Source organism: Cydia splendana, chromosome 25, assembly GCF_910591565.1.
Source record: "Cydia splendana chromosome 25, ilCydSple1.2, whole genome shotgun sequence".
Classification (NCBI taxonomy): Eukaryota; Metazoa; Arthropoda; class Insecta; order Lepidoptera; family Tortricidae; genus Cydia; species Cydia splendana.
In genome coordinates this window covers 1,939,959-1,954,993 of record NC_085984.1, presented here as the reverse complement: position 1 = coordinate 1,954,993, position 15,035 = coordinate 1,939,959, and the positions used below count along the sequence as shown (strand labels likewise).

Below are 15,035 nucleotides of genomic sequence, written 5' to 3'. Positions count from 1 at the left end.
GCATTGTCTTTATGTAAGATTCGTGAATTAGGAACACAAATCATACAATAACGCCTAATTTATTTACTGTTCTTCAGGAAAAACCTATAAATGTTGACGGAGTCTTTATTCGAAGACTCGAGTCCTTTTTGAGTTGCGCTTAAAAAATACTCAACAAAGGACTCGAATCGGAACTTAAAAGACTCAGAAGTTTTTTAACCGCCGAGTCTCGTAAAAACGAGCTGAGTTTTTCAAATTCAGACTCAGTGGACTCGAGTTCTTACCAACACTATTCAGAGCGCCATCTACTTTAAGCATTATGTCTTCCACTTTACTCATAAATCTCTATTTTCATCCCCCTCCCCCACCCCCTACGCACAGCAATATGGCGTCTTAAGTCTTGACATACTTCCTTTTGAGCTAGATCAAAAGATCTTTACATAGGGGTGACGCCCTAGCCTAGGCTAGGGGACCTAGGCACATGGTTTTAAAGATATTTAAAGGGGTTGATGTGCAAATATATGTACGCAGAGTTGAGTCAGTATGATTTGCAGTTTCTTTCAGACATTATAAGAATAAAAAACAATGGGTTGCACTCCGGGAGTGCCGACAGAAGTGAAAACTCAATGACTAGTCCAAAATGTCTGCAGCACTATGTATAATTGACCCATCCTCCTTTCTATTGAAAAACTTTAGTTCCGAAATTGCTGGTCAGTCAGTGAGCTTGTTTAAAATTCGAAATTCAAATTTGTAGCGTTAATTGTTTAAAATTCGAATAGAAATTGTAAAGTTACCTTGCAGACCTCGCATCTATAGTTATTTGTACAACAAGAGATCAAAGTTTGATATTTCTTCGAGTGCTTATTTTGAGTCCCGTGCAAGCGAAAGATTCTATAATAGATTCACGAGCGTAGCGAGTGAATCTAATTTAGAATCTTGAGCGTAGTAAGGGATTCAAAAGCGCACGAGATGTAAATAACTTTGATCTCGTGTAGTAGGTACACAAAATTTTTCACCCTAAGCAGTGAGAACATACCTAGAGGGACAGAGATAATAGAACCCAAGTATATCGAACTTGTATTAGACCCCGCATGTTGAAATGACATTTGACTATAAAGGTCACTTGAATGTCAGTGAGCAAAATGCGATTTTGCTCACTGAGTGAGACAAAATGACTCAGTGAGCAAAATCGCATTTTGCTCACTGTTTTTAAGAAGCAAAGTACCCTTGTTCGAGCTGCTGAGGTGAAAAATATATTTCGTCATGATATTTTGAGTTTTATTCACCAGTACTAGAGTTCACTTTTATTAGCGATTTCATCAAGATGTAGCTTTATTGAATTATATTTGAGTGATATAAAGTTAGAATGTAACTGTGAGATTCTCGTATTTCAACCCGTACAAGATTAGAACCTTTTTCTTGTAATGTCATTGAGTTTTTCTTTATTGATTTAAATGCCATCTAAATGAGTGGCCATCTTAACCTTACGGTCACGTGATCGCGTTACGCTGTCTCGAGTTTATAATTTTTTCCCCACCTCAAACAGTGCCCAGCGCCACTAAAGAAGTTTTCACTTCAATAATCATTCTTTATTTTTTATTTAAATCTTTTGTCTCCGATACCCAAAGGCTGTCTGGAAGAGATCGCTCTTAAGCGATGAGACGATGTTGTTACCTCTATTGTCTTTGTTTATGATATTGTACATTTATTGTAAGCTACGTCTATGTGGTGTTAAATATTCGTAAGAGTTCCTGAGTATGATAGGAGAAAAGCGCGCGATGCTTATTAAATGCAATAAGATATAGGAGAGGCATGATGCTAGAACACCTTATACGGCATGACAACTTTTTCCTAAACATCCTGGAAGGCAGGATTGAAAAGAAAAGAGAAGGGAGACCTAGAATTACTTATCTCTACAAATAAAACATAATGCATCGTATAAGGAAATTAAAAGTAGAGATGCAACGGATAGTTGTTTGGCCGGATACCGGATAACCGGCTTGACCGACGGCCGAATATTCGATATCCGGCCGCCGAATATTCGGCCGGCTGAACTATACCTACATTTCGGTTTTTCAGGTGCGCATTATGCAGTTTTTGACCTGTTTCGTAGTAAACGTTCGCGCGGACTCATTTTTAGGTTCGAAATTAGTGCGCGTGCAAGTGAGTGGAATGTTTAAATTGTTTTAAAATAATAAACGAGTACGATTACGACCGTGACTGTTTCTTATTCCAATTTTGTTTACTCCGAAATCAAGCTATGTTACTATCCGGTATACGGCCGGATAGTAGGCCACTATCCGGTAACCGGCTGGATGTTAAAATGATGGCCGGATAGGCCGGATAGTAACCGAATATCCGGTGCATCTCTAATTAAAAGACTGGCGCAAGAAATAAATAATTGGCGATTACTCCACCGACAAGAGCAAACCTCTTAAGTTATGATGATGATGATGAAGAATATGTTTAACATAATAAATGAAAAAAAGTTTGTACAGCTGAGTTTTTAAGTAAAGCCGCCATCAGATATATCTGAGCGGCTAAGGTGCTCACAAATATCTCAACACGCCTCGATTGTCAGGGCGTTAGAGTGCGTGTTCAGATATTGTGAACACCTTGGCCGCTCCGATATATCTGATGGCGACTGTACTTATATCAATTCGATTGGCCAATTTGTTACCCAATACTGATATCAGCATACGTTTAAATTGGACTGTCAGTCTTTGCCATAAGTTTTACAAAGTGAATGTTGGCAATCCATTGATTTCTCAACAAAACTTCTATATAATACCTTTAAACGACCAATTCTTGTTTATTTTTACTTAGGTATATACAGGGTGATTGGAAATTCGCCGTATTCCTTGAAAGGGGTTATTCTATGGGTCATTTCAGCACCCACACCCCTTGAAAATAAGATAAGACAGAGTACCGAAGACAAAAAATGCTTACGTAGAAACTAATTACCTTAATGACCCTTAATTAGTTAGTTTGTGTCAACCGAAGGCAAGGATGTGACCCCTAACCCAAGAAAATAAGATAAGATAAGGTAACGAAGACAAATAAAGCCCAAGAAGATGCTAAAATGACATAAACAAACCGATTAAGGGACAAATAAAGCCCATGGAGATAATAAAGTGACACAAACAAACCGATTAATGGTCACATACCCTAGGTCAAGTCTTCCGTCTGCTCTGCTATTGTTATTATTATTTCAAAAAGTTTAAGAGAAAATGTCGACATTCGTACTTTCTTGGAAAGCAGAGGAACTGAGGAACTCATTTCTATATTTTGTACGCAAAGTGTCATACTTTTTTTTAAGTAATGCCTTAAAATGTTACAAAGTCTTGGGAAAATTACAAAAAATTGTGACTTCAAATCCTTTTTTTGGAAAGTTTTGGAAAGTATTGGCAATTTTTTTTTATTTCACGTAATCAGTAGTTCATTGGCTATTAGATGAATGCTTTTTTTAATTCCAAATTTGAGTAGTTTTTTCATAATTACCACATTTTAGTCGAAAGGCGGGTTTTTTAAACAAAAAACTCAAATAACTTGAAAACCAATGAGTTTTGACCCCTGGTTGACTGGACTTAAATCATTGCAAATGACCCATAGAATAACCCCTTTCAAGCTAGGAATACGGCGAATTTCCAATCAACCTGTATATTTCGGGGATCTCGGAAACGGCTCTAAAGATTTAGATAAAATTCGCTATATAGGGGTTTTCAGGGGCGATAAATCGATCTAGCTAGGTCTTATCTCTGGGAAAACTCGCATTTTTGAGTTTTTGTATGTTTTCCGAGCAAAGCTCGGTCTCCCAGATATTTCTCTTTATGCATCGTAGTGTTACAAATTCCAGAATTTTATCCGTGACTAAAAGCTTTAGTACAAACCGTATCAGGTAAAAACTAGGCGAATTTCATCTCCAAAATTCAGTTTTTTCGCCAATAGGTAATGCCATTTTTTCCGCTACATCCAGGATCAGAACATAAAAGAAAATCTGGTCATATAGAGTCGCGAACTCGGCGAATAACAGAAAAGTAGTCACATATCATACCCGTTATTCATATTTGACTGTGTGATAGTATTTTGCTGACAAAAACTGCGATATTTTTCTTTTTTTAGGGACTTTCGTGTTTAGAAGCGCTGGTGGCCTAGCGGTAAGAACGTGCGACTTGCAATTCGGAGGTCGCAGGTTCAAACCCCGGCTCGTAGCAATGAGTTTTGCGGAACTTATGTACGAATTATCATTTAATATTTACCAGTCGCTTTTCGGTGAAGGAAAACATCGTGAGGAAACCGGACTAATCCCAATAAGGCCTAGTTTCTCTCTGGATTGGAAGGTCAGATGGCAGTCGCTTTCGTAAAAACTAGTGCCTACGTCAATTATTAGGATTAGTTGTCAAGCGGACCCCAGGCTCCCATGAAAATGCCGGGATAACTCGAGGAAGAAGAAGAAAAGGGACTTTCGTGTTTATTTTTGTTTCTTGTTTATGCTAAGAGCTTAAGAAGCGATTTCTTCCAAACAGCTTTTGGGTAAGAGGCAATGAAGAACCAAACATTAAACTAACATTAACAATTTAACAGCAATAAAGAAATAAATAAATCCCGGGAAGACGTTGATTGTCACTAGAGGGAAAATAAAAAGATGGCGGCCTCGGTTTATCGCTACTGGATATGAAATACATAATATTGCCGAGGAGAAAGAAAATTTGGATGTGATGTTATATGTTAAACTTTCTGATGAGTAGAAACAGCATGAAAATATATTTAGAGTACTTAATTACTTATCCTATTACCTATTACAACCTCAAAATTTTTTGTCCCATATATCATTTGCCAAAGCAGGCGTGGCTCACTCCGCGATTTCGTCCCGTCGCTACAAGTACAAGAATCAAACGTAGAGACATAGCTATGGTTAATATGTAATACATCAAATTATTTAAAAATATTAACCATAATGTCAATATCCAGAGAGGAAAATGGGGCTACGCTACGTTTGTATGGAAAAACGACGGTCCCTTTTCCGCTTAATACCTTCTCCATTATTATCGGCTCCACCCCCAAAAACCGGCCAAGTGCGAGTCGGACTCGCGTTCCAAGGGTTCCGTATATTACACAATTTTTAACAATCAGTGCCGGATTAAGATATTTTGATGCCCTAAGCATTTCTAGGTGCCCCCTCTCCCTAGGGTCATCAAGATTACATTGATTTTTTGGTAAATTGAGAGAAGTTCATTGCCGCATTACAGCTGAGAATGGAAATCAGTCACATCATTTTATCACGAAAATTGACAGTGCCGCAGCAGTAATGTTGCAACAGAGTACCTAATGCTGTTGCAGTCGCCACCCGAATGTCACCTTTATCATAGCGTAGAAAGTAATAGAAACGCGAGCGAAGCGAGCGCGGAAATTTTTCGATATAAAAACGCAATATGATAGACAGTTGTACATTTTTACTTTTAGTATGGAAATCAGTCACATCATTTTATCACGGAAGTTGACAGTACTGCAGCAGTAACGTTGCAACAGAGTAATGTTGCTGCAGTCGCCACCCGAATGTCACCTTTATCATATATCCTTATAAAGTAATTGAAAACGCGAGCGAAGCGAGCGCGAAAATTTTTCGATATAAAAACGCAATTTTAATTTTAGTCCCAACCAGGCGCGAATCCAGGATTTCATACAGAGAAGGGATGGGACAGTTTTCTATCAGCCTAGCTTCACATAGGGCTCGATATTTAAGGGTCTCAGCGAGGTTGTTTTCATGCATAAAATATGCAAGAAAGCAGAGAGCTTGGAATTGAATTGGCGAAGTGTGAGAAAGGCAGTAGGCCCAGCTGCGAAAGAGGAAAGCTTGGATTTGGATCCACGCCCAAGTGTAATTAAGGCAGAAGATCAACTTTGCCGTAAGGCAGAAGGCCTCGCATAAGACCTAACGCCGAACCGCAAAAGAGTGGGTTGAAATTTGAAATCGAATCTATGCATGTAATCACGACTCTTCTACTGCTACCGATTGTTTCCCAAAGAATTACGCGCCATTATTTTTGCAAATTAGCTTTTGGACAGCTAAAAAAATCGTGTGGTAAAAACGATGTGTCTGTCCCTAATTTTAAAATTTGTTCACCTTTTTCAACCTGGCATTTTGGTGCCCTCCCTGAACGTGGTGCCGTAAGCACGTGCTTGTTTTGCTTATTGGTTACAAAGTCTTTATTAATTCAACCATTAAAGTCGACGAGTACAAAAAACTTTAAGCTAGCTCTCAATTTAACATTTTTTTTAAACATTATTTTTAATTTGACCTTACAATTACTCGTAAGTAGGTAAGACCGTTAAATATTTAAAATGATTATCTTATCAGAAAATTATCACCAATTACTCTAAGAAAACTACTACTCTAAGTAATCCGGCACTGTTAACAATGTATTTTTTATGTGAAACGTGAGTGAAATCTCTTTAAAAAATCCGTAGGGGTCGGATTAAAAACTGTAATTAAGTCCGACTCACGCTTGACTGTACATTTTTAATAGGTTTTCCTGTCATCTATAGGTATAGACCTATTTTATGTATTTTTTTCAAAATTTTAGACCTAGTAGTTTCGGAGATAAGGGGGGGGGAATGGTCATTTTTTGCCTATTTTCTTGAATAACTTCTAAACTGTTGATTCGAAAATTATAAAAAAAATATATTTGAAATCCTTACAATAAGCTCTTTCATTTGATATGTAACATGATATAGTTTGAAAAAATTTTTTTTTTCATTTTTTCATTTACCCCCCAAAAGTGGCCCCCATGTTTAAAATTCATTTGTTTACGTTACATGTCCGTATTCGGGTCACAAACTTACATATGTGTACCAAATTTCAACTTGATTGGTCCAGTAGTTCCGGAGAAAATCGGCTGTGACAGACGGACAGACAGACAGACAGACAGACAGACAGACAGACAGACAGACAGACGCACGAGTGATCCTATAAGGGTTCCGTTTTTTCCTTTTGAGGTACGGAACCCTAAAAATCATCAAGTATTCTCAAGAACTCTTTATATTTTAGGGTTCCGTACCCAAATGGTAAAAACGGGACTCTATTACTAAGACTCCGCTATCCGTCTGGCCGTCTGTCCGTCTGTCACCAGGCTGTATCTCATGAACCGTGATAACTAGTTCTAGAAATTTTCACAGATAATGTATTTCTGTTGCCGCTATAACAACAAATACTAAAAACAAATTAAAATAAATATTTAAGTGGGGCTCCCATACAACAAACGTGATTTTTTTGGCGTTTTTTGCGTAGGTGGTACGGAACCCATATAACCATTCCAGTCGCAGAATCACAAAGTGGTAACTAAATGTCAGATGTGTCGTAACAGAGTCCACACAATGTGTCTAGAATTGTTTCGAAACAAAGTGTCGTCGCCGTGTCTACACTTTTCCGTAACAAGGTGTCGACACATTTGTGTGCACTTTGCGTGCGGTTTGCGACTAAATCTGACAGCAAATTTGTGACAGCAAATGTCAATATAAAATACCTCTTGAAAACCAAGGTTTGTCAAACTACTATTAGTGTCTCGTGTGCTCGTAATTCTAGTAAGTCATCATGGGCAATGCAAATGATAATAATCGACCGAAACCATATAAACACCCAACACCCGTCAACCTTTTACAGAAAAGTTTTTAAAGAAATTCAATAAGCTACTTAGGTCAGGCAACGAATGCTCCAAAAGTTGTAGAGGGAAATGCTCGGAACACAATTTTTGACTCCGTAACTCGGTTTGACAAGTTAGGAGGTGAACATATCAAAAGTCCCCGGCCGTAGCCCTTGAGCGGGGGGGGAGAGAGAGGGCTTTGAAGGTCCCATTTTCCCGTTTTTCGATTATATCTCGGAAACTATGCATCTCAGCGACATGGCCACTTATACAAAATGAAAGTTTATTTAATTTGTTACAAGTTTATTCAGTCAATTTTTTCGATATGTTGAATAGTTTTTGAGATATCCGCTCTTGAAAGTTTATTTAGGGCTCTCAATTTTATCTTGATATATCTATATCAGTGAAGGTGCTAGGCCGTGTTTGGTATCGTTTTCGTATAAATCTGGGGTGCTGAATCCATTTAAGATATCACATTGACACCATTTCACAAAATAAAAATAAATATTTTTAGGGTTCCGTACCTCAAAAGGAAAAAACGGAACCCTTATAGGATCACTCGTGCGTCTGTATGTATGTCCGTCTGAATACACAAAATAGTTCTTTACATATAGATGACAGGAAAACCTATTAGAAATGTGCAGTCAAGCGCGAGTCGGACTTAATGTACGGAACCCTTAATACGCGAGTCCGACTCGCACTTGGCCGGTTGTTTTGAAACTCTTCTTGACGCTTAACCGCTGAACCGATTTCGTTGAAATTTGGTATAGAAATAGTTTGCGTCCCGGAACAGGACATAGGATAGATCTTATAACCAAAATCATCTTTTGAAGGTGTGAAAAGTGGCGTGGAAATTTGTACGGGAAATCAATAACCGCTGAACCGATTTATATGAAATTTGGGATGGTCTACATCTTTGATTTAGTTAAAAATGATGAAAAAACATGACTTCAAACCTAAACTTAAACAGTATTCTTCAAGAAGTCAATTCTGAATTCCCCCCTACACCTCATTTCACACCTTTAAAGGATGATTTTTGATATAACTTATTATATCCTGTCTCGGGACTCAAAATATATGTGTACCAAATTTAAATTAAAACTGTTCAGCAGTTTAAGCGTGAAGAGGAGTTTAAAAGAAAGTATTTTAATAAGTTTATATGTTTTTACTTCGGAATGGTGTCAATGTGATACCTTAACTAAATTTGGTACTGCGAATTTATACGAAAACGATACCAAACATGGCATGGTCGTAGCTTTACTGTTGTAGAAGTCAAAATAAAATTGAGAGCCCTAAATTCTTATTACTTGGCCAAACTTGTGTAGAAGGAAAAGGTAAAATAAAAGTCTTCGGCAGGAATATAAGACACAATTTTTTTTTTTTTGCGTTACTATTTCATTCATCAAATATAAACATACCTTGATTATACTATTCTAGTGAGATCCTCATAGATAAACAAAAACATTTACTTAAAAAATTACAAGGTCGAAATGTCACGGAACTTGTGAGAGTAATATGTGAAAAATATAAACTTTTATGACAAAAAAAATCTGGACACAATTTAAGAATCACCCAATTGCGTCGAGGAATCATCTGTATTTTTGCTTGTTTCATTACCTCCTCGCTTCTTTTTTGTCCTTTGTATTCTGTAGCAATTTGTTAGATCTGAAAATAAAGATAACTTGCGTCGTCACGGATGTCGATTTATAGGTTTTAGGGAGTGCAGAATTCGAAAACGATGATCATTTTATAATCCAAGATGGCGGCTACGTATTTTGTCATAAAAGTGGAATCCAAAATAGTCATCATTTTCGAAATCTGCGCCCCCAGAAACCTATAAAACGACATCCATGACGACTTTTATGACATAGTGCATGGCCGCCATCTTGGAATCCAAAATAGTCATCATTTTCGAAATCTGCGCCCCCTAAAACCTATAAAACGATATCCATGACGACTTTTATGACATAGTGCATTGCCGCCATTTTTAAATTGAAAATGTTATCATTTTCGAAATCTGCGCCCCCCAAAACCTATAAAACGACACCCATGACGACTTTTATGACATAGTGCATGGCCGCCATTTTGGATTCCAAAATGGTCATCATTTTCGAAAGCGGGGCCCCCTAAAACCTATAAAACGACATACATGACGACTTTTATGACATAGTGCATGGCCGCCATCTTGGAATCCAAAATGGTCATCATTTTCGAAATCTGCGCCCTCTAAAACCTATAAAACGACACCCATGACGACTTTTATGACATAGTGCATGGCCGCCGTTTTGGAATCCAAAATGGTTATCATTTTCTAAATCTGCGCCCCCCAAAACCTATAAAACGACACCCATGACGACTTTTATGACATAGTGCATGGCCGCCATTTTGGAATCCAAAATGGTTATCATTTTCTAAATCTGCGCCCCCCAAAACCTATAAAACGACACCCATGACGACTTTTATGACATAGTGCATGGCCGCCATTTTGGATTCCAAAATGGTCATCATTTTCGAAAGCGGGGCCCCCTAAAACCTATAAAACGACATACATGACGACTTTTATGACATAGTGCATGGCCGCCATCTTGGAATCCAAAATGGTCATCATTTTCGAAATCTGCGCCCTCTAAAACCTATAAAACGACACCCATGACGACTTTTATGACATAGTGCATGGCCGCCATTTTGGAATCCAAAATGGTTATCATTTTCTAAATCTGCGCCCCCCAAAACCTATAAAACGACACCCATGACGACTTTTATGACATAGTGCATGGCCGCCATTTTGGAATCCAAAATGGTTATCATTTTCTAAATCTGCGCCCCCCAAAACCTATAAAACGACACCCATGACGACTTTTATGACATAGTGCATGGCCGCCATTTTGGATTCCAAAATGGTCATCATTTTCAAAATTGGGGCCCCCTAAAACGTATAAAACGACATCCATGACGACTTTTATGACACAGTGCATGGCCGCCATTTCGGATTCCAAAATGATCATTATTTTCGAAATCGGCACTCCCTAAAACCTATATATCGACACCCATCTCGACTTTTATGACAAAGTGTTTTGCTACCATCTGCATGCAAGACATTTCTATTATTTTTACGTACAAAAATGGCCCCCTGTCAACTTTCAATCGAGATTTAATCGATAATTTATTCGATTAATATTCAGATTAATTCAATTTCAATCTATGTTAGGTCGACTAAACTAATCGCGATTAAAATTTGAGAATTAACTTTTTTTATTCCATTAATTAGTCGAATAAACAGTTAATCGATTAATGCCCATCTCTGACCACGGCATTTTTACACTTTGAGAATATCTGAAAACAAATCAACACAAGGAGCCATTTTGCAAATCCAGTAACTTTGTTATTACTTTTGACAGCGCGTGTCATGTGTCAACACAGAGTCGACACAAAGTCGAAACATTGCAACTACTTTGTGACTGCAATATTTCTCAGCCTTAAACCATATTTATACATCATAATTAACAAGTTTGGTAGTATGTAACGCGTTATTTCTGTTATTTAAGTATAGTATACGCATCGAAGTACTAAAAATGCTTCAAATAATATAGTTATGAACACAGGCACTGAGAAGTAAACAATTTCATTTCCGGCTAAACTACAACAATGTGGTGGCGCGTTGATTATATTACACTTAGTTTATCAAATCACTCGAGCAGTTTAATTCCCCATAATAATTTAAGTCATATTGTAATATAAATGCAAACAATATATAATTACGTCTTGTAATCCGTTTAAGAGATGGCGTATTGATGTCACTTATTTTTATTTAAGTATTTTTCCATCTGACAGTTTCCATTTGACAGGAACAAAATGAACGAATGAACGAATGATTTTGGCATAAAGTAGTCGCAAACCCGAAACAATGTGTGCACACGGCGACCACACTTTATGTCACTTTGTGTCATGTGTCGACCCTTCCCCATTTCTGGTAACTGTGTCGACACGGCGACGACTCTGCGACTGGAATTGTGACCGAAACAGACGGTGTCGACACAAGATGTGTCAACACCGCGTCGTAACGGCGACTGGAAATGGTTGTATGGGAACCCTTCGTGCTCGAGTCCGACTCGCACTTGGCCGGTTTTTAATGTCTGCGTCCCCAAAGAATAGGTCAACAAGGTACCTTAAAACATTCGTGTTGTCCTCAAAAACATGCACACCTTTGTGAACCTTATTCAGTTAGAATAGGGTCGAGATCTGTATAAATATTTATGTAAATTCTTAGTAACTTAAGATCATTTGGATGTATTGTGTAAGTTATGAGAGTTTCATTGGTTTCTCTAACTTCGGTACTTCTGGCTCCAAGGTTTGGCCTATTCATCGTGGTCTGTCGTAAATTATGTGTTTGTGTAAGAATGTGTGAATAATATTATATATATTATGGGAGACCGAGCTTTGTTCGGAAATCATAAAAATTCAAAAATGTGTGTTTTCCCAGAGATAAGACCTTGCTAGATCAATTTATTGCCCCCGAAAACCCCCATATAGCAAATTTCATCGAAATCGTTAGAGTCGTTTCCGAGATCCCCGAAACATAATGTACCTACTTATACGGGGTGGAACATTTCTAGAGACTAAGCTAAAAGGATAGTGTTATCTAAGTGATCTACAATCGAGTTATTATAACTGCAAAGCTGGATTAAAGAGTTAAACAAAATCAATAAAATGAAATACTTTTATATCAGTGACAACCCTACAAAGTTATTTACATTTATAAGGGGTTTATTTTAAATAATATTAATAATGTCTACACCAAACATACAATAAAAACCTAAAATTAAAACTACCTACAAAACTAAAACTAAACCTAAAAAAAATACCTAAAAATCTATATCTAAAGAGGGTCCCTGGGGCATAGTGCCAAGAATGCTGGCAGCATTTCCTCGCTGGATCGCAACGCTAATGCGTTGAGCGAGGAAGCTGCCAGCTCTTTTGTCCCCAGAGACCTCAACAAGCCGTTTGGACAAATCTAAGAACAGACTCTCAGCTCCCGGGCCCCACGGACCGAGGGTCTCGACACCGAAAGGAATAAATTTGTAATTGTCGTCGAGACCCCCGTATTTCCGCCTTTTGAGGGTCTCGGCAGCTTCGGCAGCGGCACCCGCTTTCTTTGTGGTACCGTGAAGGTGAGACGGTGCCAGTGTGTCCACACAGGTCGCGTCCCACACCAACACTCGTCCCATCCTCCGCGGAATCAGTGACATACCATCCGGTCTCTTGCCATCGTCCCGGGCTATACCGGTCGGCTCGAGTATCGCTGGCACGTTGACGGTGACAAGAGACCGGCGGATAATGTCATTGAGCGCGGCGTGACGTGACAGTCGCCCCGCGCTTCGCTGGCAAGACAGACCATGACGCCCTAGCTGGTCCACATCACTTTAAATTGACATTCAATAGGATCTACTTGCTAGGGTTGTAACATACAGATTTTTGCACTAATGTTTAACAAACTGTATCTCTAAAACGGTTAGAAATATTAACGTGATTAATAAGTGAAAAATAAAGTACGTAGCCTAAACAATAACACGTTTGCGTAAAAGTCCTTCGTTCTGTTCCACCCGATATAAATAAACAAGAAATGCTCGTTTAAAGGTATTAGATAGATAGAAAAGGCTTGAGTTTACGTTTGGATTTTGGGTCTACTTTTCAATTTATGGCGATTATTTAACTCTGGGACATTTTTTTATCCCATTAGGATCGAAAGAGCTCGTGATTGAAGGAACTGAGTATATAAGTATAGAAATACGAAATAACACGAAAGTGGCAAAAAATGTCACAATATATAAAAATGGCAAAAAATAAAAGAAACACTCAGTTATACAGTGTGTTGTGTGCCACCACAAACACAATAGGTGTAAAGTAAATAGGAAGTAAGCATCGCTAGAATAAAGGACTTACAGCATGGGGGCACTTTATTCCAGAGGCGTTGAAGCATAGACTAAGCTTTGTCTATGGCTAGGCTGGAATAGGCATTGTGTAGTCTATGGAAAGGGTGTGCTTTGTGTTAATTTATTGGATTTTTTATTGTTTTAATTGTTAAAAAGTAAAATTAATAGTAGTGATTTCGTAATACATTGGATTTAAAAAAAAATAACGCATTTTTGGCGTCGGAGGTTCAAAACGGGTCTTAATCGCGTATAATTAAGTTTTTTTTTTCCGATGTGTCAAGGAGGGTGTTGGCCCCGTAGTCTCAGACAACCCCACGGGGACTACGCCGTCCTCGAAACGTCGAAGGTACAAACAAGGCCCATTTAGATGGTGCGAGAAGTCGCATGCGAGTTTCATTGGTATTTGATTGGTGGATGTAACCAATAGTCCTCAATGTAACTAAAATTGCATACGAGTTCGTGCGCCGTCTAATTAAAGCCCTTAAAAACAGAATTATAGGCGATTAAGTAAATAATAACAGAGCTTACCTTCATTAAAGAAACCGGATAAGTGCGAGTCGGACTCGCCTACCGAGGGTTCCGTATTTTTTAGTAAGTATTTGTTGTTATAGCGGCAACAGAAATAGGTACATCATCTGTGAAAATTTCAACTGTATCTAATATAGCTATCACGACTGGTGACAGACGGACAGCGGAATCTTATTAGGTAGTAATAGGGTCCCGTTTTTACCCTTTGGGTACGGATACCTAAAAAGCTTTACCTAACAAATCATTTCAAAACCTTTTTAAAGATACACCAAATACTAGTAATAGCCTAGACATTAACGGGGCAGCTGCGTCCAGCCAACTACCCCCTTTTCCAAAAAACGTCCTATAATAATTAAAAAGAAACCTCACTTACGCCCTTCATGCGCAAGAGTCCAACTACAGGACCTATTTTGATCAAAAAGTCTTATGTAAGTAAAATGTAGGGTCGATATAGGTCCTTAAATAGTTGACAGAAAAGGGCCCTACAGTGAATGGGGGCTTTAATAATTAATATGTTTACCCTTCGTCATGTTTGAGGTCCGGCCTGGCAAAGATTATTTCCGTTATGTGGTTTGTGCCTACTAACAGAATGTTGTAAGGTGTATTGGGATAACTTTTAAAACTTTGGATAGTTTTGGATATAACTAATGATAAACAAACTTTGGCAGCACTTACTTATATATAGGTTAACTGCAAGAGATCCCTCTTAGGGATAAATTCACCTTTATTAAATTTTACAACGGGGCTTAATTCCGTATTTAAGTTTTAAAATTTACCTCCGACGTTTCGAGGACGGCGTTGCCCCCGTGGTCTCGGAGAAGACTGGCTAAAGTTGACATCAACATCTTCTAGCTGCGCGAGTTTTTGAACTACCCGCACTTGGTCTTGTTTATCAGTTTGAACGTTTTAAGTGAAAGTTTAGATAAGTTCGCCTTCGTTCAACAGTTGAACGGGTACA

At 38.2% G+C, this 15,035-nt stretch overlaps 1 protein-coding gene across 1 annotated transcript in view; it reads right to left on the bottom strand.

The window, feature by feature from the left end:
• Positions 1-3,887: 3,887 nt before the first annotated feature.
• The window catches only part of LOC134802752 (origin recognition complex subunit 4), a 239,566-nt gene continuing 228,418 nt past the window's right edge, over positions 3,888-15,035 (bottom strand). The window contains exon 7 of the mRNA XM_063775440.1: positions 3,888-3,899. The gene's annotated coding sequence lies outside the window, so the exon portion shown is untranslated. The remainder of the gene's footprint in view (positions 3,900-15,035) is intronic.